The sequence below is a fragment of the Molossus molossus genome, unplaced genomic scaffold (assembly GCF_014108415.1).
Source record: "Molossus molossus isolate mMolMol1 unplaced genomic scaffold, mMolMol1.p scaffold_m16_p_20, whole genome shotgun sequence".
In the NCBI taxonomy this organism is placed as follows: domain Eukaryota; kingdom Metazoa; phylum Chordata; class Mammalia; order Chiroptera; family Molossidae; genus Molossus; species Molossus molossus.
This window is the reverse complement of record NW_023425356.1, coordinates 21,837,988-21,844,229: the sequence shown is the minus strand read 5'-3', so window position 1 is coordinate 21,844,229 and position 6,242 is coordinate 21,837,988.

Genomic DNA, 6,242 nt, shown 5'->3' with positions numbered 1-6,242 from the left:
ACCTCAATTGTATTTCACTGGACAAAATTCATTTGTCTTTCTGTTTATAAGAATCATTTGCATTGCCATCAGTTTTCTCAACTTACAAATTGTAAAATAGTTCTGAGGGAGGATAGTAAGAAGCTAGGAAAATTCCTGGGCAAGTGGAATGGGGAAACTGAGACAAGATAATTAAACAAGGCTAAACAATTTGAACAACTTACAGCCAGCTAGTGAATAGCAAGACTTTATCTTTCCTAAACAAGAACACTTAAGAGCAAATGATTTATACCTTTCCTCCCTAAATCACCCTGGTCAGGGAGTTAGAGATCAGAGACCCAATTAATGCCATTTTTACCAGCTAACCCCAAGGAAGGATGGCATCAGGGAAACAAATAACAAAAACCTGATTAAAGCCTGACAGACCCAAGGTAAAAGTAAAACAGTAAAGCAGACCAAAGAATAACTCCAAACTCCCCTATATCCTCATTTTGATGCATCAGCATGTTAAAAACACTCAGGGAAAGCTGATGAATATTCTACTAAAACCCTCCCCTAAGAGTCTTGCCCACAGAAGAGAAATAAACCCCTCCAGACAAAGAATACCAGTGTGGGCTCACTCCAGGGCACACCCATTGCCCTTTCTCAAACATGAACTTCTTTTATTTATTTATTTATTTATTTATTTATTTATTTATTTATTTATTAGGTACGTGCCCCTAGCGGGAACCGAACCTAGGACTCTCTGGTCCGCAGGGCGACACTCCAACCGCTGAGCCAAACCGGCCAGGGCCTCAAACATGAACTTTTTACTTCCTCCTAAACTCTAAGGGTCCATGAGACTTGCAACCAGGGGAGCAATGGGCAGTGGCAATTCGTCCTGGGCTTACCCCCTGATCCTGTCTCCTAGGCCCCCTCTTCTCTGAGTTTTTTCTTTATTGATTTTAGAGGGAGAGGGAGAGAAAGACAGAAACATCGATGAGAGAGAATCTCGATTGGCCACCTCCTGGGGATTTGGCCCACAACCTGAGCATGTGCCCTGATTGGGAATTGAACCGGCGACCTCTTGATGCATGGGTGGACTCTCAACCACTGAGCCAAACCAGTCAGGCTTCTCTGACTTTCTAGTGAGCTAACAGCAGCCCCGCCTTGGCTTACTTCTTTCCTATAATCTTTCTAGAGGGCAAAGCAGAGCACCACCTAGGTTCTCTCCTATTGCTTCTTCTACCCTAAGTACTTTCTTAGTTTCATTGTCACCAGATTTTTTTTAACTTAAAAAAAATTTTTTTTTAACTTTAAAAAACATTTTTTAATTGATTTCAGAGAGAAAGGAAGGAAGGGATATATATATATATATATATATATATATATATATATCCATAAACATCAATTGGCTGCCTCCCACAGGCACCCCGAATGGGACTTGAGCCCACAACCTGGGCATATGCCCCGACCAGGAATCAAACTGACAACCCTTCAGTCCACAGAACCATGCTCAACCAACTGAGCCACACCAGCCAGGACTTATTGTCCCTAGCTTTAATACATGTGTTCTAAAATCACCTGGACTTGTGTTGTGAAATCTTTCCTGCACGAAGTTGAGAACCCACACACTAGCAGCCTACTGAGGCAGACCAGATCCAGGCAGGTCCCCAGATGGTGACAGTTCAAAGACAATGAAAAGCATAGGTCAGATAACTTCACAGACTTTTTTAGCCAATACCCAATCATGTTTTTGCCCATTGTAAAGTCTTTTATAATTTTACCCCTGAAGACAGAAAAGCCTCTGTTTTCATAAATATCTCACCTCTGCCTTTCATTGTGTTCAGTTCCGGTTAAAGTGCAAATATATTACCCAGAGGATACCAAATTGACATCAGTTGCCATTTTAAGCTTGGATTAAGTAATGAGGTTAACTTTAACAGCTATACTGTGAAATATTGGTTTAGGGAAGGCCTTAGAGAAACTTGCAGAAAGAAAAATTAAAAATAAACTTTTTTTTTTTTTTATCCTCACCCAAGGATATTTTTCCATTTTTTGTACAGATAGAGTGGGACGGAGAGAGAGGAAGGGAGAGACAGACAGAAACATCGACGTGAAGGGACACATTGAGTGGCTGCCACCTGCACGACCAACCAGGGCCGGGGACAAACTGCAACCGAAGCACGTGCCCTTAGCGGGAACCGAACCCGGGTCTCTCCAGACCGCAGGCTGACGCTCTAACCGCTGAGCCAAACTGGCCAGGGCAAAAATAAACTTTTTTCTTTGTTGATTTTTAGGGAGAGAGGAAGGAAGAGGGAGAGAGAGATAGAAACATTGATGAGAGAGAATATCGATTGGTCACCTCCTGCATGCCCCACATTGGAGATTGGGCCCACAACCTAGGCATGTGCCCTGACTGAGAATCAAACCAGTGACCTCCTGGCGCATGGATCGATGCTCAACCACTGAGCCCCACCGGCTGGGCCAGAAATAACTTTATGCAGTATCTACTATGTGTTAGCAGCTTACTTCTTGGTGTAGTATTTGCATTTTAATATTTATATTTTAAAAGTATTCAGCCAAAAAAGAGCAAGTTTAACCCAAAAGAATGGATCACTAATGAAATTTAATGTGCCACCTAAAGATGTGAGGGAGGGCTTTTACTCTTAAAATCATGTCGGTGAGGTGCAGGTTGGGGGAAGAGGTCGGAGGCTGGAGCAAGGGGAAAAGGAGAAGACAAGCTTAAGAAGAGTTTCACAGTTTCACAGGTGGGTTTCTCTGGCAGCCAACCAGGTAGCACGATTCTCTCCAAACTTCTGCTTTCTCTCCCTCATTCCCTCTTCCTTCCACTTCCTCCTCTATCCTTTCTCTTCCTTTTTCTTTTTAGATCGTCTAGACCTCTTCTTCCCAACTTCTTTTCCTTTTTGTTTCAGGCTTCTAAGATGTGTTTTTCCTCAAATAATCCCCTATCCAAGCTTTTTCTACTTATCTGAAAAACCTTGTTAAGGTTACACTGGCCAGTGTTGATAAAAGTCAGGAGAGCTTTTACTCTGGGGGGCTAGTAACAGGAGGGTTCTGAAGTGCTAGGAATGTTGTTTCTTAATCTTGCTGCTGGTTACATGGGTGTGTTCAGTTTGTGAAAACTGAGCTGTGCACTTTTCTGTGTGTATATTATATTTCAATGCAAGGCTAAAGCTAAAACAAACAAAACCAAAAATAAGTTAAACAAAAACTCCCTCTGTTCAAGTTTCATCTGTTTCATGGCAGTGAGTGGGTAATAAAAGGGGGCATAAAGGAGCATAGAAAATGATCTTCATATTTTTGCCCAGAATCACCAACCACTCTAATTTTCCAGTCTTATGACCCCAGTTTTTGCTGATTGACAAGTGGCAGTAGGAAGAACACAGAAGAATGAGACATATTAAAAACTTAGACTGACAGAACTTGGTAATCAGCTGAATGTATGGCTCAGTCGGATAGAGGGCAGGGATAAAAGAAGGCAGGCTAAGTTTAAGCTAGGTCATGTGGGGGAAGAAAATGTAAACTATTGGGCAAATCAGTTTAGGCAATTATGGTGGCAATATATTATGAATGTGTTTAAGAGATCAGTTTAAATATCTAAAAATGAACAAGTTCTTTTTTTAAAAAATATTTTTCTTTATTGATGTTAGAGAAGGGAAGGGAGAGAGATAGAAACATCGATGAGAGAGAACATCAATTGGCTGCATGCCCCCCACTGGGGATTGGGCCCACAACCTGGGCATGAGCCCTGACCGGGAATCGAACTGTCAACCTCTTAGTGCATGGGTGGATGCTCAACCACTGAGCCACACCAGCTGGGTAATGAACAAGTTCTTTTGATAAACACTTTCTGATACAAGCTAAGATTGTTCTAACCCCAAGCTCACTTAAGAGTAATGTATAAAAAATAAAATTGGTAAGGGAATGATTTAAATTACATTTTCATTCTTGACATAGCTAAATCGTTGAGCATTAGGAAGGGTGAAACTTAGAATAAAAGTAAAGCTGAAAAAATAAAAGAGTGAAATTTCACTAAAACTAGCGCAATGTCTGGGGTATAGGATGTGCTCAGTAGTTATTCTGTTTGTGACTGGGTGGGAGGAAGTGATACTTTAGATTGAGTGATTAGGAAGGACCCGAGATATGTGAGCAGAGATCTGAATGAGGTGGGGAGTGAGCCAAACAGATATCTGGAGGAAAACTGGCCTAGGCAGAGGGAGGAACAAATGCAGAGTTTCTGAAGCGGGGACATGTTTTTAGTGCATTTGAGAAATAGCAAGAAGATCAATGCAGCTAGAGCCAGAGTAAAAGAGGAGATGTAGGTAAGGATTAGATCACTTTTGGCTTTTAAGACCATTGTAAAGACTTTGGATTTTATTTTTTGTGTGATGGGCAGTCATTAGACAATGTTGAGCAGGGGAGGAAATATAGACTTTGTTTTGGACACATAATATTCTATGTAGACATCATTTTAAATGGTTACCAAGTCCATCAATTTGTAGATAAATAAAATGTGGTATATCTATATAGTGGAATCATTATTAGGCAATAAAAATAAATGAAGCACTGATACTACAACATGATGAACCTTGGAAACATTATGCTAAATGAAAGAAGCAGTCACAAAAGACACGTAATTGTATGATTCCATTTATATGAAATGTCCAGAACAGGCAAATCTATAGAGACTGAAAGTACATTAATGTTTGCCTAGGACTGGAGGAAATGGAGAATGACTGCTAATGGGTATGTGTTTTTATTTTATTTTTCTGGGGTGACAGAATGTTTTAAAATTGATTGTGGTGATCGGCTAGCCGCTGTGGCTCAGTGGACTGAGTGCTGTCCCATGGACTGAGAGGTCCTGGTTGATTCCCCGTGAGGGCACATGCCCAGGTTGTGGGCTCCATTCCCAGTAGGAGGCGTGCACGAGGCAGCCAATTGATGTTTCTCTCTCACATCGATGTTTCTATCGCTTTCTCCTTTCTGCTCTCTCTAAAAAATTCAGTAAAAACATATTTAAAAAAAATTGATTGTGGTGATAGCACAGTGCTGTGAATATACTAAGAAACATTGAATTATTAACTTTATTAATTTATTTTTGTTACAGATATTTCTCCTTCCCCCCATTGACACCCCCCACCCCATCCCCCCACCCCATCCCCAGCTTTGTTGTCTATGTCCATCGGTTATGCAGAAGTTCTGTGGTTTATCCCCACCCCCCCCTTCTGAGGATTGTCAGGCTGTACCTTACTTCTATGACTCTGGGTCTATTTTGTTCATCAGTTTGTTTAGTTCATTATATTCCAGAAATAAGTGAGATCATGTGATATTTGTTTTTCTCTGCTTGGCTTGTTTCGCCACCCCAGAAAAATAAAATAAATACTTTCCAGGTCCCTCCATGTCATCTCAAAGGATAAGAGATCTTTCTTTCTTACAGCTGCATAGTACTCCATTGTGTATATGTATGAATTATTAACTTTAAATAAGTGTATTATATGGTTTGTAAATTATATCTCAATAAAGCTATTATAAAATTATGTAGTTATCAAAACATTACAAAGCTATTTTATTAAAGGATTTTAACCTACTAAAAATAAAAGGAAAATTAAGTGGCAAAGGGTGCTAATCTTTCTCTTTAACAATAGGAAACTTGGCTATTCAGACTATGTCAACACACCACTACCAACCTAGACGAGTGTTTGCTAATAACTTCTTTGCTAGAAGTTATTGATTGCTGAACTTCCATAAAATAGTCATTCTTAACTTTTTTGAATGTGTGTCAAGGATTGGATTATGTTTAGCTTATATATATATATATATATATATATATATATATATATATATATATTTTTTTTGTGGTTGTTTTTTAGCTTTAGTACATATTGCCACCAGTTTTCTAAAGTATGGAAATCTTATCTTTGAAACTCTAATGCAAGCTGTGTTTCCTCTCTTCCCGGAATGCACATATGCACGTGTGTACATGCAAAAATATTGTACATATTTTCAGGTGTACACAGACTCTCTGAAAGCCTTCCCAAGAAGTATAGTTTCTGTAAATTAAAGCATTGCCACAGGAATTAACAGTAGCCTTCATTTATTCAGATTTGTGCTCAGTACACTTATGTGTCTCAAATTTATGACTTGACAGTTTAAAAGATCTGAACTATGGCTAGTGGGAGTATAAATTGGTATAATCATACTTTGGAAAACTGGTAGTACTATATAATAAAGCTGAACGTAATCCAAACCTTGTGACCCAG